This window comes from Artibeus jamaicensis, unplaced genomic scaffold (assembly GCF_021234435.1).
Source record: "Artibeus jamaicensis isolate MK-2021 breed Jamaican fruit bat unplaced genomic scaffold, CSHL_Jam_final contig_886, whole genome shotgun sequence".
In the NCBI taxonomy this organism is placed as follows: Eukaryota; Metazoa; Chordata; class Mammalia; order Chiroptera; family Phyllostomidae; genus Artibeus; species Artibeus jamaicensis.
Window position 1 is genome coordinate 2,697,080 of NW_026522002.1, and position 26,398 is coordinate 2,723,477.

The 26,398-nt window shown below is 38.6% G+C and overlaps 1 protein-coding gene across 15 annotated transcripts in view; it reads left to right on the forward strand.

Moving 5' to 3' along the window:
- FOXP1 (forkhead box P1) overlaps nucleotides 1-26,398 on the forward strand; it is a 627,082-nt gene that overhangs the window by 293,213 nt on the left and 307,471 nt on the right. For 13 of the 15 annotated variants that reach the window (XM_037150321.2, XM_037150320.2, XM_037150319.2 and 10 more), the window contains one exon: nucleotides 10,768-10,830. The gene's annotated coding sequence lies outside the window, so the exon portion shown is untranslated. Of the gene's footprint in view, nucleotides 1-4,288; nucleotides 4,457-10,767; nucleotides 10,831-26,398 lie in introns of those variants that run through there. The other 2 variants (XM_037150317.2, XM_053654796.1) reach the window with 2 other exon arrangements.

Genomic DNA, 26,398 nt, shown 5'->3' on the forward strand with positions numbered 1-26,398 from the left:
GTAGAAGATTCTTTATAAACTGCAGTTTCTGGTTTAATGCAGCAGGCAGTCTCTGCTAGCATGTGGGAAAATAATGATTTTGCTCATCCATTGTCCAGCAAGCTCTTGACACCACAGTAGTTGCTCACTAAATATTCATGGAATGAGCCAAGGAAGGAAAACTTCCCATGAGCATGCTGACTTTCAAGGACAGTGATTAAAAATGAGTACAGTTGTTTTGAATAGTAAGTGGGGAAAACAATGCACAATCTAGAGCAAAAACAGAGTAAAGGTTTCAATGAAATACTGTTAGGATTCATTACTTAAATGTCCACTTCTAGTGCCTGACTATAATGGAAAACGCAGAACAGTAGAGTTGAAGGTTTCAGAGGGATTTTGTCTTGAACCTAAGCAGATATATCCATATGGGGACGTCTTATTACGGTGAAGTCCTTAGAGATTTTTCAAAGTAGTCCCACTCTGAATAAGTAACAGCAACAACAAAATTGTTGAAGTGGAGAAAAAAATTAAGATACCCGTTTATGTGTAAAAATCAGCGTTTGCATTCTAAGTGCATTGTGTCCATTTGCTGTGCAGCAGACATAAGTTTTGTGGCACTGGTGTGGGCTGGCCAGGGGGTGGGATAAAGAGCAGGCAGTGACACAGTCTGAGGACAGCCAGATGGCTGCGGCACACATCTTTTGTGTTCTTGTTTGCTTCTTAAAGCAGTTGCAGAATTTTGCCCTTGGCGATATTTTCTTCATGCTTGTATGTTCTGCTACAAATTTACTTTTGTCAGAGTACTTTGAAAGAAAAGCCTTGCTCTAAAAATTTTTTTGTACTTAAGTTATAAACTTGTGAAGTCAACAGTGTGTTCATAAAAATATTTTAAAATGTTAAGTATGTTAGTAAAAGGCAGTAGGATCAGCGTTTCTTAGCACAGCAATTTTGACCATATTTTACATCGATTCACAGAAAGATTTTCGCAATATTATGAACGTGGGATCGATGATGGGTGGATGGATATAGATAGATAGAATGGATGTGTTGTTATTCCAATGTAATGAAGCTTATCTGATGAGAGATTTTAACTTTTTCTATTGCTTATAGAAGGTTCTCATGTTGTGGTTTCCCTATTTGTGTTTTTCATCATGTCTGACTTGGTGATATTTAAGTTAAGTGAGAGTGCTTTTGGGTAGGTTGGTGGGTTTCACCTCTGGGTTTGGTTGGCACTGACTTGAACTGCTTATCACACCACCATTGAAATTTATATTTATTTCCTACTAAGAGCAAACTATATTTTCTGATCAGCATGGCAAGGGATATTTAAGATGTTCTAACTGCTTATGAGAGATGATATTTTATCACTAAATGCTTTTAATAAGGAATTGCTTTGGAGCTGTTGCTGGAATGTTTCAGAATAATTTAATGTCCTTTTCACAGTCCCAGTTTCTCTTTCTCTCTCACTTGCTCTCGCTCTAGCTATTAGCTCAAACAAGAGAAGAGCACAACTGTAGGGTCCTTGGGCAATGTTTTATTCTCCCACTGTGCACAGATTTCCAGTTCTCATTGGAATCTGCAGTCCCTGATGAGAAAACAGGAAGCTTACAGCCCTAACCCTACTGAGATCTCTGCCAGTTTAGTCACAAGTCTGAGGCAACTCCTTCCAATAATGTAGCCATTGTGCTCATCATCTCTGATCAGCTCTTGAAATGTTTTAGTAAGTCTATCTCATAACATTATACGAAGATAATCAGCAGACTTAGAAGGTCCCCATCTGGACTGTAGAGTTCTTTTACTGAAAGATGTTTTGCCTTTTTGAGATAGCTCTCACGTTTCATCATCTGTTCTGCCGAGATGAAGTGCATATGAAAAGTCAGTGACTCTGAATCCATCTGTTGTTATTATTTTCCACTGATAATTGGCTTGAACAATGAAATGTCTGTGTCTGCAGCCTTTGAAACTGTACACCCTGTTTATTTTTGGAGGCCTCACTGCAACTACTCCCTCTTCATCCTCTCAGGTTTACAGTGAGTGGTGCTTGTGTGAGGATGCATCTTTGTGCATCAGCGTGTGTCACTCAGCGTCTAAAGGTTGCATATGGACTTTTGTCACAGTCCTTGTGTCTGTGTTGTTTGCTGCAGCATCAAGCACTCTTGCAGCAAGGAGCTTATCTGGACCACAGTGCTTGGATGCCTTACCTAGATTGTCATCTATTTCAATGTCCTCATTAAAATATTAATTTAGAGTATAGTATCTAATACCTATGGAATTAGATACTACCTATAATTAGATACTACCTGGTATATTAGGTTGCATTCAAGTTTGCACGAAGCAGAGCATTAATATTGGATTCCACTAACAGCACTTCCATTAGCTTGCTCAACCAGTGTGAGATATAGATGAGCAAGGAAGCATAACTACCCACCAGATCTGCCAAAACAGTTATTAGAAGCTCCATTGGGATGAAGACAGGCTCTTTCACAGTGATCTGCTGATTAAATTTGGTTCTATGGTTTATTTGCATCAAGGTTAGATCACTATCATCTATGAAAGTGGGTTATCTAACACCTTATTTGGAAGGTCATTTCCAGACAACATAGTGAACAGAATAGGTATCCTTAGTTTTTGTGGGAACCCCTCTTGGAGAACCTGGGTTTTATTCCTTGGGACTTGAAGAATCTTTTAATTTTGTTTCTCATCATGTTAACACCACAATATGTTTGAAATGGGATTTTTGTCTGTTTGTATTTTTTTAACTTTTCAGTAATATTCTTTTGCTTTTATGGCAGATTGATATAGCCAGAAAACAGTGTTGTATTAATACAGTAAAACTTGATTTTGTTCTGGAAAACCGCTTATTTCCCCTGGATAGCAGCAGAATCGTACATTCTCCGAGGCTCTGGAGGATCCTATCGTTTTTAACCTAAGCAGTAGTGTAGACACACCGTATAGAACCTCAGTGCTGGATTTGCCCCTAAAGGACTGTATGGCATCAGATGGAACTCTTTGAACATAGCCTTATTTATGTTTCAAATAAATCATTCAAACTACCGAAAGTTATTAAAATGCCGTATTTTTCAGACTATAAGATGCACCCCCCCCAAACTTGGGAGGAATAATGGTTGTTAACGCTGCTGTTGAGTTCTGTTTACATTTATATTGGTGAAATATTATGTTACTTATGTTATTAAATATTTTACCACATTTTTTCCTTCCATTTTTTTTTCTGTTTTCCTCCTTTAAAACCTGGGTGCAAACCTGGGTGCATCTTATGGTGCCAAAAATATGGGTAAGTATGTTACTAGGACCAACCTGTAGCCAGAACACTGGAGAGGGTTAGGGTGAGAGCGCTGACTACATACACTGCGAGAAGGTAGTAGTGAATTACCAGTACCTGCGTGTGTTTCCTCGTGCTTAAACTTCCCAGTTCTAAGGATAGATTATGTTGAGATATGGCATATTTTCTGCTGAAATGGAGATTGTTGACTGTAATTATGTTATTTAATTGAAATTATAAGTGGTTAAGCTGCTCAGTTAAAAGCATCTTTCCTAATACATGGGTAAAATGAGTGGCTATGGGTTGATGACACTTGAAAGGCAGACATTTGGGATATAGTTTTGAACAGCTGAAACTATTTTCCTTAAATAATCAGTGAAGTAAGGAGTGTAAACGGCATTTTTTGCTTTATTCTTTTTAAGCAGATATATGTGTGCAGTATTATAAATGTTAGTATATACACACATGTGTATGCATGTTCATAAATGTGTCTGTATGTCTACTTTATGTATGTACACTTTTGTACACATACATAAAATAGATCTTTCTATCGACTCACAAGGACGAGTTTATAATGTGTCAAAGCAGAGAAACAACAGTTATACATTGCACTGAAATTGTTGCTGAAAAATGTGATTGTTTAAAACTGTCGCTGAACGTTAGAGATCCCAGTACAGCTCCGGTAAAAGACTCTGGTCTGGGTTCGCCCAGTTTGTTTTGGAGTAGCTGCAGATACAACAGCAGCACCATATCCCACCTCTGCGCCTTTCCCTAGGAGTCAATTCTTAACTACTAATGAATGCAATTCATTTTAATTGTTATTATAGCAACATAACTCTTAACTGTCTCCTGTTTAGTGCTTGTCCTCTGGAACAGGCAGTGTCTCCTGTCCGGGAGAGGACAGGTAGAAGGCACAGCGGGAGTCTGATTAAGCCAGTTATTCATTTGCTGAGTGTTTGTGTTTATGCAAAGGGGCCTCTTCCTGCATATTGAATCTAGAGTAAAGCAGTGGCTTTTGTTGTGTTTAGCCCACATACCTCCAGTCCTGCTTCACTCTGCAGCCAGCCCAGCCTAGGAGCCCTGAAAGCCCACAGCTTCTAAGCGCCTGGAGTTTCTCCCTTACAAACTCTCAACTTTCTTCCCTTGTGTGAAAATTCCCTCTGGGGCCCCAAAGCTTTCCTGCCTCACCATGAACCGGTAAGTGTGTGTGGGAAGCCAAGGCTGGTACTTTTGTTTCGTTTTAAAATGTTAAGAGTCTACTCTGCTGCTCTTCTGGGCTCTTCCTGACAGTGGTCCCAGGGGTTCCTCAGTTGTCACTTGCTGGCTCCTTGAAATTGACAAGTACAGGTGCCTTTAGGAGATGTGACTGAGTTCTGGACTGCCAGGGAGGGGCTCCCATGAACTTGGAGGGTGGAGAAAAAGAAAAAAGAGAGAGAACGGCTTTATTATTCTTTGTCCTAACAAATCCTGTTTTGTAACTACCCTGGAGATAATGCTGCCATTGTGTGCTAAAAGGCATCAAGCAGTGTTCAAGAGTGAACTGTAAGGAAGCAGGGCAACTCTGCCACTGGATTGTCCACACCCAGCTGCTCCTCCTGGCAGGGCAGGTCTGTGCCGGGGAGCAAGGGTTTTCTTCAGTGCAAATGGAATCGACTCTTCATTGGTATTAATAGCACACTGGAGATGTTGGCCCCGAAGCTGAGAGAGGAGGTCTGGAGGGAAGGAAATCTGATCTTGCGTTGCAGGGTGGGGGGGTCACGGGGAGCATGACAGCCTCTTGGCCCAGTGGTCGAGGAGACATCCATCCAGGTTCAGCCAGCTAATGGCATCCCGGTTTAACTGTTTGCTCTAGGAATTTTAATCTTGAGCTGTTTGTTTTCTGGGTCTTCCTCTTTGGGGCGGGGGATGGGTTTGTCTCTGTGCTTTCTTTAGGAATCACCATATCCAGGGACTAACCCGGTATTTTTAAAAACCAAATATTTGGGGAAAAAAACTCAGAAATTGATGCACTGTGCACTTAAATCAGGCAGCGCTATAAAGGTGGCATTCTCTTTTTTTTAAAAGAGTGTTATAATTTCAAGAATGAATTGCCACAATTAAGAAAGACAAGCCGTGCAAGGAAGCTGTGTCCTCTACAAAGATATTTCAGGGGCTAGGAATTGAGTCCAGAGTCGAAAAGAAGGAGTTTTTATTACCAGTTAACTGATGCCTCAGTTTGAGTTACTCTTTTCAACAGAAGAGTGTGCTGTTCCTCCACAGGTTGGAAACTGGAAAAATTTAAATAAAATTGTATCAACCTTACTAAAATATGTAGGGACTCGGGTCTTCTTGGGTACAAATCAGTTTAGAGACTTAGAAGCACTTATTAACAGTGAGGCTGCTGAGGTTTTTAATAATAAAATTACAAATACCCTATCTAATTGTGACTATATGACTTTTATACTCGGTTTTGAAGGGGAAAAATACTTTTTTGTGAGGAAAAGTAACTCCGTCAGAGCACCTTCTGTGATTAGCGCTATTGTATTCTTAAATTTTGATTGATAGAGATAATAGTTTTCATTTAAAAATACAGACAGGTACTTTAACTTTCCATGACAATAGCTATTTGCATTTCTTTTATCTTTTTGTTTAACATCTGTGGGGGTTGGGATGGATTTGATTATTAACTCTTATTGCACACTAAAGGTAAATTTAAAACAAAGGCTTTGTTAGTGCTTCAAAGAGAAAACAGCAAATATTGTTTTTAGGTTTCAACATTTAAAGGCTGTTAAAGGATACTATAAAATATTTTCACATGGCCATGCCCAGGGTTTTATATTCTGTAAGGTAGGAGGGTGGTTTTTTTTTTTCTGAATGAAGTTTGGGCCAGTGTGGACTTGGTGGGGGCTGCCAGCCTCAGGGATTCCCTGCCGATCCTCCCCAGGACTGCCTGCACCACAGGGCTCACTTTATTTTTAGGATTTTATATTGTTCTTACTAGATGGACCCCAAAGCTAGGTCCTATGATTCGGTGAGGGTCCCAGAAGGGGAGGAGAAAGGAAGTCAGGTATTCTTGCAGCAGTGGCAGAGGGCCTTGGGGAATGATGAGTCCAAAGTGGTAGATTCCCTTGTTAGCAACAAATCGGAAAGTGTCGCAGCTGTAAACCAGCAAGCCAGTGGGGTCTACAGGGGGCCTCTGGTCCCAGAGGCCAGACCTGCATGGTTTCCTTTCCATTTCTTTTCTTTCTAGTCTCCTTCCTTCTTTCTCCTTTTTGCCCTGTTTTGCTCTCCCAGTTTCTCCTCCTTTTTTTTGTAAACCTCACTCAAAAGGTAGCCAATTTCAAAGTTTTTAGAAGCAGAGCAAAAACACATTGAGGTTGATTTCTGAGGGGATTTTCTTGAGTGCAGAAAATGTATCATAATTGTATTGTAATTTTATAATTGTATTATAAAAATTACTCATTTATATAATTTTGTATTATAGTTTTCAGCTTGTCCAATTTGTGTTGATGTGCACCTTTTTTCCCAAGAAATCTTTGATAAACAATACATAAAAACTCACGTGACTTAAGATTCAGTAAAGAGACAGCAGTCTCCTGGAAATTGGCCCATTAAGATCTTTTTTCCCAAATGAAGGTTATGTCATTTGATTGGAGTATTTGGAAGTATAGGAAGTTTGAACCATATTTCTGGACTTCAGGAGAAGGGACCTTTCAGCATGAGAGTAATTACTAAACTGCCACCTCTTCCTAGGCCGGGAGGTAGCTGTGACCATCCCCGCATCCCCAGTGACATGACACACAGTGGGTTCTCCAACATTTGTTGGACTGAAGGGTGAGATGACATATGTTGGCCATCCTTCAGTCACTTTTGTACAGAAATGAAATATAATGCAGAAATTTTGATGTAGAAATCATTCCCTTGAGCTACCATGAAAGAGCAGGAGGGGGATACATTTAATGGGAAAATAGAGTATATGTTGTTCATTTGCCCTTTTGTGAGATGAAATCACACCTCCACACTTACCTGTAACTTGGTTCCATGTTGGCCATACTGTTAGCACTATGCATTATTTATCACAGAGATTAAAGTAGAGACCAGTATGCTTGTAGAAAGCGTGACACTGAAGCACTGTAGTAACCTGAGAGGCTTATAGAGTCCAGTTCCTAGTTGTGGGAAGGGTTGGGAAGGTAGAGGAGTTGGAAGGCACGTTAACTTTTCTAACCTAGGGGGCCATAGCTCTGCATTGATGTTTAAGTCAAGGTCCTTATGGTCGTCAGATAGCTTTAGATCAGTAACACTGTCGCAAGCAATAGGGAAGGGGCCACACACTGAACATGCCTCGTGTTCACAGAATCTTAAGTGTAAGGAATAACATAAAGGGAAATAATTAATTTCTATTAACCATGCCCCTGTTCACTTTTAAAACCTAAAACCAATAGGAAACTTAAGAAAGATAGGAAAAGAAAAAAATGCAATTCATATGCTGACAGAATTTTTCTAAGAAGAGAAGTGGGCTGGAGGTAACTATTTTTCTTATCTTTTGTTGTTTTTTTTGAAGATTTTATTGTTTATTTTTAGAGAGAGGGGAAGGGAGGGAGAAAAAGAGGGAGAGAAACATCAATGTGTAGTTGCCTCTCATATGGCCCCCACTGGGGACCTGGCCCATAACCCAGGCATGTGCCCCAACTGGGAATTGAACCAGCGACCCTCTGGTTCACAGCCCATGCTCAGTCCACACAGAGCTACACCAGCCAGGGCTTGTTTTTTTTTTTTTTTTGGCCTTAAAAGCTTCACATAATCATTTAGTTTGAGTTTGGCGATCACACTGGCAATAAGCATTCAGGTAAATAGTTGGTAGATTTGATAAGAAAGACTTAATTGTTTAAAAAACAGCAAATGCAGTTTTGGAAACAGCAGTGTTATACTTCAGGAAAAATGAAATGTAGATTTTTGTCCTGGTTGTTGATTTCTGATTCTTCTGCACCCTAATCGTCTTGTCTGCTATATTGACTCATTTCACTTAATTTAGCATGATGGTAAACAGCTGTTGAACTATTAATCTTTTTCTCAGCAAAGCTAGAAAAATATCCTTTCAAATATTGTATTTATTAATTTTAGGGAGAGGGAAAGGTGGGGAGAAAGAGAGGAAGAGAAACGTCGATATGTGAGAGAAACATCTGTAGGTTGCCTCTCATATGCACACCCAACCAGGGACAGAACTCACGCATGTGTCCTGATCGGGAATTGAACCAGTGACCCTTTGCTTTGTGGTACAGTGTCCAAACCAACTGAGCCATACTGGTCAGGGCTAGAAAACTATCTTTTAGATTACTTTGCTAATATATACTAAACACTAAAGTCAACAAAAAATAAGTTAATAAGTGGTCAAATATGTATATGTATTAAAATTTATGAAACTTCAAAATGGAAGAAAAGATGGTTTGAATTCCACTGCCAGTTTTTTATCTATAAGTAAAAATTCAATGTAACCAGCTTTAGTAATATAAGTTAGAGGGTCAAATGTATAACTTCATTATTATGAGTCCCCCCCAGGGAAAAATTACACTTGTCATATCTGTGAGGTGAACCAGCTTGTATTTCTCGCTGTCCACTTATACCGTAGCGTGTAGAAGGGAGTAGAGAGGCAGACTCGGTACTTACCCGAAAGTGTTCTGCAGGTTTGAGCACAATGCTGGAAATAACTGTGTTCAAAGTAGGCATTCTCAGCAGTTTTCTAAAATTAAATTTTAATAAGGTCCAGTTGTTTGCCTATATGATAGCAATCTCACCTGCACTGCAAAGTCTAATATTATAGATCTGTCAGACATGCAAAAATAGATGCAACTCAATAGATAAACATGAAAATTAGTTTAGAGTACACTCACTAGAAGACATGTCAAGTAAAAGGAGGGAAAAGGGGGTCTTGCCTTAAATTGAGTAAGATTTGCCAGAATTCGTCCTTTCCATTTAAGACTGGATGCGGGGTAGACATGGACATTTCGGGTGTGTGGTTATCACTGTGCCTCCTGTCTAACGAGCTCTTCTGATTTGTGCGGAGCGGGCGTCTGCTGACCTGCACTTTCCCTGTGGGGCCTGTCACTGCTGTGTCCCTACCACCATTTCCCTCAGACTGTTCTCACCACCTGAGAAACCAGTCCTGGGGACACACATCAGCAGTAAAGCGCACAGTTGTCATCTTCAATTTGAATTGTTTTGTGTAAAAACAAAAAGGTTTGGGGCAGGTTGCAAAATAGTAATTTTCAGCCCCAGAGCTAGGGTTTTCCCCCACCCAAATGGTGAACATTTATGGTGAAAACCTCCCATTTCCTCTTAGAGTAAACATGAAAATTATGATTTCACTCAGAGCCTGCATTTCTTTCCAATCTTAATGGCAAGAATCTGCATTCACTTGCTTGTGGAAATGTCATAAATTGGCCTTGGATCAATTCCTTAAAGATAGTACACACCCAAGTGCCACTCTCAAATTTTTAGCCCTAGTGAAATGAGATTTAACTCTTCTCAGTGATGTTTGCCTTTCCACACTAAGGACCCACAGCAGAGGGATGAGCAGGGATATAGTCTGTGTAAAATTAAAACCACTTCATTACATATTTTTCTGAAGAGTGAGGAAATGGATATTAACATTTCAGTGAAGTGACATTCTATAATTCCACCATCTTAAAAAATTAGATGAGCATGTGGTCAATGGATGTGGAATGAATCCTGTACCCTGTTGCTAACTTGATCTAAATTAATAAACAAGTATTTTTCTTTTCACTTGTGCCATATGTGGATCCCAGTTCCATGGGCAGAAAGAGGCAGCTTGTGGTGTTCCTTAAAGGATTACACACTGTTCAGCATAAGGAAGGATGCACAGGCAGGAGCGGGTGAGGGAGAAAGAGTGTTTGAGGGAAGCTTGATTTCCATTGTTTATTTCATCTGACACGGACCATTTTTATGTAACTTAATTAATCTTGTAGATACATGCTAAGTGGAAAACATTCTGAGAACAGCTTTCAGCAACCCCTCCCCAACCTGAAAATTGTGGTGTTTTTATTCATTTTGAAAGGTCCAGAATGGCATAAAGCATCTTGCCTACAAAAGCTGACTCTCTTCCGAAGGGGGAAAAAATAAGCCTCTGCTTTAATGTGAGTAGAGAGGTTGAGGATGTTAACCAAACAGACACATTCAAATAGCAGTCTGGTTTCCAAAAGCAAAGGCCTGTGAGTCATGCATTATTCCATGTGAAAATAAATTGATAGACACCAAATGAGAAAAAGTTATTATACAAAATTCGAAATGTTTCACCTCTACTTTTTCCGTCCAAGTTCCTTTGGTTGTCTTGAAGATCTCAAATACAGGTGGCCCAGATAAATGGAGATCTTGGGACTTGTTTTTATCAACTCTGAAAGTCACTTGCCAATAAATATAATTGAGTCCCTTTGTTGTTTTTCTTGAATCTCTCTCAGGCAAAAGAGATGGTTGCTACTTGACATTCAGATTTTGATTTTCTCTTTTGTTTTCAGGGTAAGAAGTGACCTTTTGAGAGGTGACTGTAACTGAAGATTGCTTTACAGAAGCCAAAAAAGGTAAATGCAAATATGATTAGTGGGATTATATGTAGGGTAGTAGCTGTCACCTTTTAGGCATTTAATTCAGTTCTCTTCTGATCTACATATTTATCAAATATATGTGTATTTATTTGCGTGTAAATATGTATGCAGCATATTTTGGGAGGTCTTTAAAGAAAAGATTGCCCTTAAGAGAAGGTCCAGAGAGTCACATTTTCCCTAAATACCAAACTTTTCCCCCTCGTTGAAGCTAAACTTTTTTTGAGGGTTGGGGTGGGGGTGTTGAATTGTTAGGTTTAAAGTTACAGAGGACTCTTCACATCACAAAAGTGGTGATTTCATCAACTGAACTTGCTGCTAACAAGAGTTACGTGTGTCAGTGTTCTGAGCTGAAATGGTATCATCCAATTGATGTTCATATGGTGGCTTTATAATCACCTTCTTTCAGAAATTAATAGTCAGGCACCATAGCAACATGCTGCATTGATGTCACTGTTGAGCAGCGTGGGGCAGACCCCTATGATGTCAGCAGTAGGCTGCCTTGGTCTCTTGACCTTGCTTGGAAATCAAATGAGTACTTGATTTTAAAAGTAGAAGTTTTCTGAAAGACTAGGGTTGCTTGATGAATTGAAGCTAAATGAATTTTCTCAAGTTCACACTTGGGACGGGGCACAAAAAGCACTCTGGTTAAAGTGGTTACAGATGCTACCTAGTTTCTTGATTCCTAAAGTATCTCAGTGACAGCAGTGCTCATCTTATGCAAGTTAGTCTTGCAGGTCACTTTAACATCTTATAGTTCTCAAGTAGCATCTTCATTTTATTTTTGAATTTTGACTAATAATAGTTACATTTGTGTCTGTTTTCAAACAGATTATTAGCTGGCCTGGTGGGACAAAGCCTTTGCACATAACCTTACTTTATGTGCAAAGTAAGTGAATTAAAGTTACATTAAAGTTAGTGAACTTGAAAGATGCGGTGTCCTTACGCGTTAGTTGAATAGGTTTATTGTGGAGCTTTCATAATATGAAGATTCTTACATCAGTTTATTTTAAACCTCACTCGGTGTTTTGGGTTCTAAGAACGCATTATAAATGTAATGATTTGTTGTTATACTTGATCCTTGGCACATTTAATTGGTGCCAAAAAAATCTAGCTTGCCTCACCTTTCCATCTTCGTAGTTTAAATTAAACCTTTGTGGGAAGCACTTGATCCTCCAGCCTGGAAAGAGGTGATTCCAGCCAGCAGTGGGGTTATCAAGTCATAGCGTGACTTTTGGCAAAGCACTTCCCTTTGCTGAGACATAGTTTTCTAATCTTAAAACTGATGGCTTAGTCTGTTCCTGGGATGTGCAAATTTTGTCTGTAAAGGGCTGTACAGTAAATCTTTTCTTGTTTTGTGGGCCATTCAGTCTCTGCCACAACTCCTCAGCTCAGCTGTAAGTTGCATTTCCTGGTCTCTGTGATTCCTGTGGGTCTCACCTGAAGGTGTTCCTCTGCAAAGCCTGCAGGGTGTTTATCTCATCACTTGCTGTTAGCAAAGGTCTGTTTCTGGTGCAGCCACAAATTATTATTAAACAAAGCTGAAAAGGTGGTGGAACAGATGAACACTCAGCCAGAGAGCTCTGTTATCTCCACTGCCTCAAAGAGGGCTTCATCATCGTGTGGGTTTTTGTTGTTTTCTTTGGAATCACCATGTAAGCGTGAATGATTTTCCTCCGACTTGATGTCTTTGTAATGTCCATGCTTACACCCGTGACCCAGAAATGGGCACAGATGCATTGTGCAATGTGATTTTTCCCAATTCTGTACTATTGTTCAAAGTTAAAAATACCGTGAGTCAGGGGCACATTTTGTTTAAAAAAAGTTTTTAAATTTGTCATTAGTGTTGACTAAGAGCAAAAGATCCTCTCTTTTTAAAAAATTATTTTAAATTACAATTGATATTCAATACTCTGTTACCAAAATGCTTCCTTTACAATTATTGTCAAAAACATAGTGTGCTATATAATATCCTGAGAATAAGAACCCTCTTTTCAAATTTTAGGAACATAATTTAGAAATGATCATGATTTAGGAACAAAATTTAGAAAAATTTTGTCCTCTCGATGCTTCCTTTTGTGGGACAAAGCAAGCTGAGTACCAAATTCACATAATTTTTATTTTGACTTAACTGCTGGGAAGCTCAGAGTAAGAGTTTGTGCTCAATCTCTGTAGTTTTTTCAAACTCAACTTTTTGTTGTGGATCCATTTAAAAATAAACTTAATTTTTTCTACCCACAGTTAGCATTTCATTACTTTTTTCCTTCTACAATATTAGTTTCATCTGTGTTTTGACTCTCATTTAAGTTCTATTTTTAGAAGGTATATAGACTAAATAATTAATTACATGTAATTTTTTAACCTTTTAACAAGCTCAATAATCCTTTAAAAACTAATCCCTATATGTCTTAATCTGTTATATGTAAAGGAAAAGAATATTTGTTAAACATATAAAATTGAGCCCTGGCCTGGTCCCTCAGTTGTCTGGAGCACCGTCCTGTGCACCAAAAGGTTGTGGATTCAATCCTGGGTCAGAGTGTGTATGAGAAGTAACCATTGGACATTTCTCTCACATCGATGTTTCTCTCTCTCCCTCTAAAAATCAATAAACATATTCTTGGGTTAAGATTAAAATATATATTATATACATAGAAATATATATACATATATATATTCTAAAAAAATATATATGTATTAACTGGATAGAATGGTTAGTGTTTCTTCCCAGTGAATAAACCTTAAATAAAAACAAGATCCTGTTACCCAGTGATGGTTAAAAAACCAGCACTATCTTCCACACTGCAAGAAGGTGTAGATTTCATATGCCAGGAGGTTCTCAGTAACTTCAGAATCTGGGAATCATTAACAGTCAGCATAGATGCAAATAAATATGCCTTCATTGGCATTATGAGAACAACTGGTTATGTGCATAAAAGTGGTCAAGCAAATTCAGAAAACCAGATAAAGCCATTTTTTAAATTTAGTTACAAATAATCATAAATAATAGTCATCATACTTACTAGTGGTATAACAATTTTCTTCCAAGTAGATCTGAGCGTTTAATAAAACAGGTCTGGTTGCCAGCATTCTGAGAGGTCACTGGCAATTATTGTAATCCCCACTTTACAAACTGGGAAAGTGGTATAGATGATTAGTAACTTACCCAAAGCAATCTAGAATGTCAAGACCGGAGATAAAAAGGCAACTTTCACTGGTCACAATTGCATTGATGTTATTCTATCATGAGGGCCCTGATTTGGTTATTTAATAATGTTTTGTGTATCAGTTTCTCCCAGCTTTCCCCACCATTGACAATTCACCCACATGCATTTTTGCTTCAAATTGAAATTCAGATTGTAAAATTCACCATCTTGTATTCATTTTGGAATGGCACAAAGAGTTAATGATAATAGTCAAGGATCCTATAGATTACAACTAAATGGTTAATTTTAAATATCAGGAATGTTCAATCCTCACATTTTACCTCTTCATTTTTTAATAGTTAAGTTAAACAATCTAAAAGAATCTGTAACCATTGCAATTTCCCCCCACCTCCAATTTGAGCTATATATTTTTTGTTAGATCAGGAGTTATATAATGCATTTTTATAAACTCTACTCATTGTGTCTTACATATTATAAATTGTTTCTTGGTTACAAAAAAACAAGAATTGCCCAATCAGCCATTCAGAATATATTCATTGGTTCTTTGGAAAGTGTGTTATATGTGATGTGAATACTTACAGAATGAAAAATATTCTGAGTTAAATTCATTCAAAATGACTTCTTTACAATATCTAGCATTTGAATTATGTGACTTAAATTCATGAAGTTGTTATGAAGACACTGTAAGAGAATGTCTTCATGGAGTTACCATTGGCAGAAATCAATAGTCAATTTAGTTAAGCATTGAAATCCTCCCTGCTTCTCCTGACCCTAAGTGCATGGCACACATGCACTTAGGTGTAGGTTGTAACAGTCAGGATAGAGACTTGGCTAGTGTAGCATACAGACTCCAACATACAATGGCTTAAATAAAATATAAGTTTACTTCTCTTGTATGTAACCGTGTGGCCAGTCTAGTTTGACTGAGCAGTTTATCTTCCTCTTGTGCTCTCCTACTTTGTGGTTTGTCATTATCTACATGGGTGAAACAGAGTGAAGTCCAAACAAGTGAGTTTCTTTGAAGCAAATGAGTTAAAAATTGTACACATTATATCCACTGACATTTAATTGGTAAGAGTACAGTCACATATTCACAAGAAGCTGCAATGGCTGCTGAAAAAATGTCTACCTGGGTGGCCACAAGTGTGGGAGAATTGGAGAACAGATTTATGGGGATAGTTTAAACACATCAACTTGGTTGGTTGAATTGTCCCAATTCACTAATTTTATTCATTCATTCATTCATTCATATGAATGTACATACTACACATACATACATACATACATACATACATACATTAGTTTCTATTGCAGATACTTACTGAATATGTGTTCCAAGTGCTGGGATCATAGCACTATGCAGGAAAGACCCTGTCTCCGTCCTCAGTTCTCATGGGGTTTATGTCGTAGAGAGGAAGACAGATACTATGAATGATGATGACAAGTGTAAGGAAGTGCAGATATTGGTTGCTATGAGAATGTGCTCTATAACAGGGAGACAGTGGTGTCAAGTTTTATGTATTTTAGCATTAAGTGGAAGCTATGTTGAATTAACTTGATTTTCTTACATATTTCATGCCAATGTGAATGTTATCAGGCATGTTAATTTTTATAATAGCTTTATTGAGATACAGTTCACACAAAATACAATTCACCCAGTTGAAGTGTACAGTGCAGTGTTTTTTAGAATATTCACAGAGTTTGTAACCATCATCACAATCTAGCTTTAAAACATTTTAATACTCCAGAAAGAGACCCTGCATATACCCATTAGCCATCATTCCCCCAACTCCCTTGACAACTGCCAATCTCCTTTCTGTCTGTATAGATTTACCTTTTCTGGATATTTCTCTCTTTTTTTTGCATTTTATTTATTTTTATTTTTTTATTTTATTGATTATGCCATTACATTTGTTCTGTTTCCCCCCTTCGTTCCCCTCCACCCTGCACACCCCTCCCCCACCATTCCCCCTTCCTTTAGTTTATGAACACGTGTCTCAAGTTCTTTAGATTCTGTATTTCCCCTACTATTCCTACCCTCCCCCTATCTATTTTCTATCTACTGTCTATGCTACTTATTTTCTGTACCTTCTCCCCCCTTCTCCTTCTCTCATTCCCCTGTTGCTAACCCTCCATGTGATCTTCATTTCTATGGTTCTGCTCCTGATCTAGCTGTCCTCTTAGTTTGCTTTTGTTTTAGGTGTGGTTGGTAATAACTGTGAGTTTGCTGTCTTTTCACTATTCATCTTTTTTATCTTCTTTTTCTTGGGTAAGTCCCTTTAACATTTCATATAATAAGGGCTTGGTGATGATGAACTCCTTGAATTTGATCTTATCTGAGAAGCACTTTATCTGTCCTTCCATTCTAAATGAAAGCTTTGCTGGATAGATCAATCTTGGATGTATGTCTTTGGATTTCATGACTTGGAATACCTCTTTCCAGCCCCTTCTTGCCTGTAAGGTCTCTTTTGAGAAATCTGCTGACAGTCTGATGGGAACTTCTTTGTAGGTGACTGTCCCCTTCTCTCTTGCTGCTTCTACGATTCTCTCCTTCATTTTAATTTTGGCTAATGTAATGATGATGTGCCTTGGTGTGTTCCTTCTTGGGTCCAACTTCTTTGGTACTCTCTGAGCTTCCTGGATTTCCTGGAAGTCTATTTCCTTTTCCAGAGTGGGGAAGTTCGTCTTAATTATTTGTTCAAATAAGTTTTCCACTGGTGGCTGTTCCTCTTTCCCTTCTGGTACCCCTATAATTCGGATGTTGGAGCGTTTAAAGATGTCCTGGAGGTTCCTAAGCCTTTCCTCAATTTTTTTTGAATTCTTGTTTCTTCATATTTTTCTGTCTGGTCATTTTTTCCTTCCTTCTGGTCTGCTCCCTTGATATGAGTCCCACTTTCCTTTCCATTACTATTGGTTTCCTGTGCAATTCCCTTCATTTCAATTAGTTTAGCCTTCATATGTTCCTCTAATTTGTGGCTAAAATCAACCAGTTCTGTGAGCATCCTGATCACCAGTGTTTTGAACTGTGCATCTGAAAGTTTGGCTATTTCTTCATTGCTTAGATTTATTGGCTCTGGGGCTCTGAGTTGTTCTTGAGCCATGTTTTAATCTGTTCGTGCTTGTTATATATGAGGAGCGGAGCCTTAGGTGTTCACCAGGGCGGGGCCACCCAGGGCACGGGTTTGTGACACTGTATGTGGGGGCAGAGTCAGAGAGGGAGCAATGGCGGTCCTCTTCACTCACCCAGTCTGCCTCACTGCTTGCCCCCGCCTGCTTATCCAAGCGCAAATGTGCGAGCCCACCGCCCTGTGCAGGCTGCCGGGGTCTGCGTGATCTGTCTCAATGTTCGCCTCTTCACTGGTTTATCTGCGTGCAAATGGGCAACCGACTGTAGCCAGCCTTGCCTCTTCCCTGGGTTCCGCCTGTAGCTAGCCTGCACCTGTGCCCTTGGGTGCCCTGCATACCTGGGTTGGGGGATCTTTTTTGCCCGACCACTCTGCTGCTGGCTTCGCCCCTCTCACAGGTTTAGCTGAGAGTTGCGTTGTTTTCGGACTCCGTATTCGATTTTCTGTGTGGTTTGGTTGCGTTTATAGTTGTTAAAGCTTTGTTGTTTTTAGATTTGGTTGTGCAAGGACGCAAAGTGTTCCCACCTACACCTCCATCTTGGCGGAAGTCCATCTGGATGTTTCACATAAAGTGAATGATGCATTAGGTGGTCTATTGTGACTCACTTCTTTCACTTAGCATAATGTTTTCAAGATTCATCCAAAACTTTTCAATTTGTAACCCTTTTGCAACCTTGGAATTGTATGAGTTCTTACTCCTAAATCCAAAAAAATGGTGGCCTGAAATATTGTCACAAGGGATGGAATTGGGAGGAAAATTACTGTTCTCATATTATTTATATTTCCATAGATCTGACTTGGCCTCACAACAGTTAAACTTTAGAATTTAAATGTTTGCATTTTAAGTTAGCTTTATTTAAACATTGTTAACCATAATGCTAAACTTAGTTGCTCTGTAAACAAGAGCTGTCTCTCCTGCATGTTAGTTTCAAAGAAAAATAATTTAAATACTGATTTCCAGAGAAATATGCTCAATAGAGTTCTTTTGCAAGCAGAAGTCACTTGTTGAAATGTACATGAAGGCATATTTAGTAGTAAAGACAATATTTGCAGCAATTATCAAGTAGCCATATTTTGCATAGTGAACAATCAAAAATATGAAGCCAAATAACAAATGGCTGTTTTCATTTTTTTCAAAGTAATGTTTTTGCCCTTCGAAGTAATATTTGTGCTCTTCTCAGGGCACACATACCCCAGCCGTGTAAGATGCACCTTGAGCATCTTACCATGGAGTTCTCAGTTTAGGTGACAATTTAACACAGTGACAGAGATGCAGGAGGTACAACCCTTTTTGGTAATTCAGAAACCTCAGGAAGAAATCTGAAGTCTAACCGTCTAACAACAATACCTTTTTAGGGTAGCATATCTATGTAGCCTTGACTGCATACCCCCCTGTATCTAGTAATATCCCAAACTTTAACAGAGGAAATGGTATATTGATGGCAGAAGCCTTATTTTGAGGCCACATTAAAAGTTGATGCTTTACTCCCAGGGATGAGTTTGGATTTGAAATTTATGGTATCTTTTTAAAAGACTTGGTGACTGGGATTTGTAAAACTGGGAAATGAAGATTAATTGCTTGTACCTCTCTCTCCTTGCTCTAAACTCTTGTTGTTCTATGGCCTTTGCTTAGGGTGGGTAGAGAAATATGAAAAACTTGATGTCTTCCCACTCAATTCAAACGCAGTCTTTCTGAAGTATAAAAATTGTGCAGAATTTACCTTGAATTTTTTTGTATTAGCATGTATATAGTATATAATTATAAGTAATTAGAGGTTTGTTAATTATCTGAGAGTGCAGTGGGTTATTCAAAAGTACCTTTTAATTAAAAGAAGTCTTGCATCATTGGATGGACTGTTATGATTTCAGTCAGTGGATTGTCCAGGACGTTGAATTCCTCGCCCTGCCCTCCAGGCCTCCTTCCTTGGGAAATCTGTCTCCCTTTAAGGCCCCTGAGCAGTTCCTGGAGGCCAGAGGAAGTATCCAAAAATCCATGCATTACAGACTACATACTTAAAGTTTATTTAGGGCAATGATTTTCAGAGTGGGCATGGGAACCCATTTGTGGATTAGGAACTCAATGTAGTGGGTTGTAACCAAGAATTCTTAAAATATATTTTATTTATTATGCTATTACAGTTGTCCCAATTTTTCCTGCTTTACCTTCCTCTGCCCGATGCCCCCATTCTCTCCAGCAGTCCCCAGTCTTAGTTCATGTCCATGGGTCATGCATGTAAGCTCTTTGGCTTTTCCCTATCTATAGTATTATCAACACCCCCCTGTCTATTTTGTACCTGCTGATTATGCTTCTTAATCCCTGTACCTTTTTCCCCATTCTCCTCTTTCCCCCTTCCAACTGGTAACCCTCCAGAGGATCTCCATATCTATGATTCTCTTCTTGTTCTGGTTGTTTGCTTACTTTGTGTTTTAGATTCCGTTGTTGACAGTTGTGAATATGTTGCCCTTTTAATGTTGATAGTTTTGATCTTTTTAAATAAGTCTCTTTAATATTTTGTCTAATAATGGCATGGTGATGATGAACTCCTTTAGCTTTACCTTGTCTGGGAAGCACTTCATCTGCCCTTCCATTCTGAATAATAGCTTTGCTGGATAGAGTCGTCTTGGTTGTAGGTTCTTGCTTTTCACCATTTTGGATACTTCTTGCCTGTCCCTTCTAGCCTGTGAAGTTTCTTTTGAGAAACTGGCTGACAGTCTTACAGGAACTCCTTGTTAGGTAAGTAAGTCTCTGCTTTTCTATTTCTGCTTATAAGATTTTCTCTTTATCTTTAAGCTTTGCCATTTTAATTATGATGTGTTTTAGTGTGTTCCTCTTTGGGTCCAACTTGTTTGGGTTTCTCTGTTTTTCCTGGACTTGTATGTCTCTTTCCTTTGCCAAATTAAGGAAGTTTTCTTTGATTATTTTTTTCAAATAAGTTTTCAATTTCTTGTTCTTCTTCTTCTGGCACCCCTGTGATTTAGTTGGGTACATTGTAGAAGTCCCAGAGGCTCTTTATACTATCCTTAGTTTTTTAAATTATTTTTTCTTCTTGCTGTTTTGGTTGGATGCTTGTTTTTTCCTTGTGTTCCAAATCATTGATTTGAATCTTGGCATTATCTCCTGCATTGTTGGTTTCCTGTAGATTTTTCTTCATCACACTTCGTGTAACTTTAAATTTTTCCTATTTTTTTCTTGCTGTTGCCATACTCAAAGAGTTGTTTGAGCATCCTGATAACCAGTGTTTTGAACTCGGCATCTGATAGGTTGGTTATCTCTTTTTCATTTAGTTATTTTTCTGAAGTTTTGTTCTGTTCTTTCATTTGGGCCCCATTTCTTTGTCTCCTCAATTTTGCAGCCTTCTCATGTTTGTTGCTGGGTATTATTAGTTTGTTGCTGTGTATTTGTTGCTGTGTGTTTGACTCCCTGTCTTAGTAGCATGGCCTTTTATAGAAAAGGCATCTGTAAATTGTGTGGGGTGGAGCCTTAGATATTCACCAGGGCAGGGCAACCTGCTTCACCACTTCGTGGCTCTGTGTAGGGGGAGGGCCCAAAGTGGGGACAATGCCATTGCCTGGCTTCTGGAGGTTTGCCTGGCACTCACATTGTTTCCAGTCACTTCACTTACTCCCTGTATACAACTGGTACCCTTCCAGCTATTGCCTTGGTGGTAAATTCAAGAGGGGATGGATCTGTGGAAGTTCTAAGTCCCCGTTGGCCCTTTAATCAGAGTCTCCTGAAAGTCCAGCAGTTTCTTCTACCACCCCAATCTCTACTGATTGTTATAGCTAGAAGTTATGGGGATTTATCACCCTGGTACTGGAACCCTGGGTTATGTGGTCTGGCCTGGAGTTGGGATCCTTCACTCCCGAGGTATCCCTCCTGATTTTTAGCCACCACACATAAATGTGGAACCACCTGTTCTGCCAGCTTTCTGTGCCATGTTGGGTCTCCACACCTCTCTTCCCATTTTCACATCTCTTCCTGTCCAACCTGCCTAGATGAAAGTGACTTCTTTAAATCCTTGGTTGTTAGACTTCCATACAGCTCAATTTTCTGGTGGTTCTTGGTGTTACTTGTTTTGAAGTCTGGTTGTAAGTTTTTCTGCAGTCACTGAGGAGATGAAGCGTGGTTACACGTGTTTACCTATGTTTCCATCTTGAAAGGATGTCTGTAAGTCTTGTTTCTGCATTCTTCTCAATAATTTTTTAAACCATTCAGTAAACACACAATAGAGTAGAATAGACATGCACTGTCAATATGGAAACCACTAGGCACATTGTGGCTATGAGCACTTAATACATAGCTAGCTAAAACTTTACATGTGCTGTGAGTGTAAAACCCACAATGTTTCAAAGACTTTATAAGGAAAAAAGAATGTGAGATATTTGAATAACTGTTTTTTATTAATTATACATTGAAATGATTATAAGTTGGATATCTTGTTTTAAATCAAATAAATTGTTAAAATTAGTGTCAACTGTTTTGTTTACTTTTTTCAGTGTGGTTAAAATTATATTTGTGGCAATCATTGTATTCCTATTATATAGTTTGCTCAGGTGATGGGTAATATGGCAATGAATGACAGCTACAAGCCTGGTGCTGATAGCTCTGTGGGGTGGGGACTGGTAGGAAAACATAGTAAATAAATATGAAGTGATGGGTGCTGTGGAGGAAATAGAGGAGGGCACAGGAGGTTAGATTGCTAGAGGGAAGGAGTTCCAACTGCAAATAATCAGTGATACACAAGTATTTGAACAAAGACTTGGCACATTGTAAACAAAGCAAGTTGGCCAGTATGGCCAAAACAGAATCATTAAGTGGGAGAGTAGCAAGGAGATAAAACAAGTAACAGGGCCATACTGAGTCAAGCATTAAGGCTGATTGAACTCTTAGTCTATTAGTGAAATATGGAGGCATGTGGGCTTTGAGGTAGGACAAGATCTGCTTCATGCTTTAAACGGATCACTCTAGAAGCTATTTTGCAAATAGACTTTGGGTTGGTGAGCCAATAGGCAGGAAGACCTGTTAAAAGCCACTGGAATAATCCAGGGATGTATGATGATGACCAGGATCAGGATGGTGGTGGAAAGTGGCGAGAAGTACTTAAATTTGGAATTTATTTGAAAGTGGAGCCAAAGGATTTCTTGATGGAATAGACGTGGAGTTTGAAAGAGTTGTATCAAAGATCACTTCCAGGATCTTTGTCCTGATAGATTACTTGTAGGTAGACATAGAGGAGTTAGATAGAACATAGGTTTTTTATGAAACTGGAATAAGGAAGCCTGTGGGGGGGGTCAGGTTCGAGGGTGTTAAAAATTCACTTGTTAAAGACAATAAAGCAGACTTTTTTCAGGATTATTATAGTAGATACAGGGAACACTGCAGTGGGATTTTCTATATAAGAGACACATTGAGTTCAACCCTGAATATAGCATGTGTAGATGGGAATTCATAGCCAAGGAGCAGTGTGGGAGTCAGTGGATGAAAAATTGTTAAGAGGAAATTGTTAGGGGTAAGGGGAGTGTCTCAGCTAAATAGATCAAATGGGGTTCTCGATTAAGACAGTCCAGGGTGAATAGGCACCATGGGGGAATGGTAGAGGATAAGCAACCCAATCAGACAGATATCAGGGTGGCGTTTAGGAGTGTGAGTAAAGTTTGAATAAGCCAAGACACTTTGTCAAGGGTGGACGAGGGAAGCAGGGGAGACCAGGAGTACAGCTGTAAACATGTGAGGTTTGAGTTGTTAACTGTTTATCCAGATTCAGATTTCAGGTGGATATTTGGATATGTGCTCTAGAAATGTCCTAGCTAGGGCTGTAAATTGAGGATTTATTAAGCACATGATATATAATGGTATGAAATTGGATGAGTTCACTAAGGAAGCAGTGGTGCAGATAAAGAAGGTCTCCCAGATGTAGGTTCTGAAACAACACCATTAAGAGGTTTGATCAGAAGATAGCAAGACAGAGAGGTCAAAGATGGAAGGACAGCCTAGGGATTGTTGTAGTGAACCAGAAGCCCATTGAGGACACTGTTTAAAGGAGGAGAGCATTGGCAGCCCTGTGAAATGCTGCCAAGAGGTCAAGAGCAGTGATGACAAAGAACTGACCTTTGAGTTTGTCAACATGGAAGTCATAGTTAACCATAACAAGTGTCAAAAATATTTGAATCTCACTCCTGTATACTGTATACAACTATCATCAGTCTGCTTATGGAAATTAGGCATTTTGAATGATTTTGCCAGGAATAGTGCCTGTTCAGCGCTCTCCTTTACTAACATCATCACATGTGCTTCTACCCTTTGCAGCCCACAGTCAGGGGGCTAACTGTAATCATTGTGTTACAGTACAGCCTGTGGAAAGTAATCAGAAGAAAACTCGATGCTACACAAAGGAATCCTGTGTATTTTGCCCCTTTTGACTCAATCTCTAATCTGATGGTTTAGATATTAAGTTTAAATCAAAGACAGGAAAAGAGGGAGTACACTTGCATTTATAACTTAAAATACCTTAGTTTTAATCATCTAAAGTACATCACAGCTTGGTGTGGTTAACATAGTCTCTAGATTAGTAAAGTACTAGTTTGTGCCTAAGCCGCATGTCAGTCTCTCACCTTTACCTTATACTAATATAGGTAGTCTTTGATGGGTTCATCTTTCTTTCAAATTAACTAAGAGCATCAAAGACTCTAGCTTATTCAACAATTCTGAAACACAGTTGAACATTTTTGAGATTTCTAAGACTGTTCCCAAATCTTCAGGCTTCTAGGAAATAGTAAGTAAAAATGACAACAAACACACATTTGTCACTACTTGGATAATACATACCATTAAGGAAATATTGGATGAAGGAAAATACTTTGTGAAAAAACACGTGCATGCATTTTTTAATATTATTTCATTATAAAATGTTATTAGAAGAAATTAGGAAAGTATGAAAGTATGGAAAGAAAATGTATGAAGAATAATTTCACTGATAGCCTCACCTAAACAGTTCAGCATTTTATCTGTATCTTGCCAGTGTTTTGTATGTATATACTTGTACTATATGCACTATTTTGTTTCCTGCTTTCCCATTAAAATATCCTAAATATTTTTCTAAGTTATTACATATTTTAGGCAAATCTTATTTTTAGTATACTTTGGTGACTTCTATTGTTGTTATCTATTCCTGCAATAGTGCATCTTTAGATTCCTTCCAGTTACACATGATTGCCAGTATGTCTCAGTTGGGCATCTCAACATAGCTCAATCTCTTGAATTAGTTTTATAAATGATGTTGTGATTTTAGATTGTCACCCAGCTCCCTCAACTTTGAAGTAATATAAAAAGTAATTTGGGGCACATAAAATCACCTTGGCACCCTGGAATTGACTTGCATGTTTTCCACGATTATGTGAGCCACAGTTTGCATTAGTTTTACAAAATTTCTAGACTTTCAGTTGCTAGGCATTTTTATTTTCTAATCTGAATTGTCTCTTGATGTTTTCCCACTTCTACTTGATTTTCAGCATATCAGCTAGGAACTTTATGTCCTTTCAAGGGACAGCCATTCATCCTTTCATTATTTTATTATCCCTAACATCAGTCCTCCTCTTGTCCCAGAGCAAACCATTCATTTAATTTGATTGCATCTGCATCTCAAAAATTTGCTTTGATTGGTTTTCGGTCGGTTTGCCCTGGAATATTGAAATACACTTACAGCTTTTAGAGTATAAAATTTAAGCTCTCTTGTCTTCCAATTTATTGAGTTTCTACAAGGTTCGTTTTCTGTTTAAGATTGAGCTGCATCCCACTCTTCCTTTGTGGTCCTTACAACGTCTGGTTCTAAAATTCCCAAATGGTCACCCAGTGACGCATTCTTAGATTTATAGCTTCTGAGAGGACTAAGGAAAGTTAGACTTCTCCTATTGATTCCTAGTAATTTACCGAAGGTGAAACTGAGATCTAGAAAAGGAAAATGACCACAGGTAATGTTGCCTTCTGTATGGGACTCCTTGTCTGTTCTCTTACACCCTTTCCTTCCTTATAGGGTATAGTGCCCAAAACAAGTAGAAATATTACAATTTGACTATTAATAAGTTGACTGTAAAAAATACCTGATGAAAACCAAAATGTATTTCTTTTGTGTACATGGCTTTTTCCTGGATTTCATTTCCAGCACTCTCCTTCCAGCCACGTGAGGGGTAATTACACCATTTACAAGTGTTTCAAAATACAAAGTGTGAAAAGTGTCATCTAAAAATGTTAATCTCAGAAAATGCCCACTTAACCCTCTCCCCTTTTCCTCCTCACTTCCTCCTTCCTGAGCTTCTAAAGCTCCAAACACTGCTGCTTCTCTTCCTACCTGCCCCCCTTCCTTTCTGTCACTCCCTGCTCTAAAGCCTGATCTTTTTGTCTTTTTAACAAGGCTCCTCCATGAAGATGTGTGTCAAGTTCAAATGCTCCTGCTGGTTGATAACAACTGTGTGTTTTGTAAATAGTTGAGAATTTAGGTGGTGGTCTTGTTCTTTCTGACTGATTTATACCCCTGAGCTCCTCCCTGGGACCTGTGTTTTGTCACGGGCTGGGACACAAGAAAGGACAGTAACATGTGTTGCTGTGTTTTTTTGCTGTGGACACTATCTGAGTTGAATTGCTTGTGCTCTAGGGTCCTGCTTCGTCTAGTTCTGGAATAGAGCTGACATTCTCTTTATTTCCTTCTGTGGGAAAAAAAATATTACATAAAGACCAGTAAGAATTGTCATCGGCAAGTGTCATGTAATTCCATTACCTATGGTCTCATTATGTTGTTAGTAATAGAACACAGAGTAGGAAATTCTAATGAACATTATTTTCTGATTACAAATGTAAAATTCATCATAGGGAATTTGAAATAGTAGAAAAATAGATCAAGTATAAAAAGTAAAAATGATCTAGAATTTTGACACTGAGAATAGCATGTTTTCTATCATTCTTTTTTCATGGAATGTGCACATACGTAACAAAATTGCTGTCACACGGTAAATGGAACTGTGTGTCCTTTTTAAAAATGTCACATATGGTGGGCATTTTGTTATGTCATAAAGTATTGTTAAAAACATCTTACATGACCGCATGCTATGTTATCCTTTCAGATATAATAAAATTTGACTTTCATGATGTGTATGGAGGTTGTTTTCTTTCTTTTTTATGTGTAATACATTGCAGAGGGCATATCTGTACACAAATGTTTGTTTATCAGTTTAGTTTCTTTAGTATATTCTGGAGGGGAAATTACT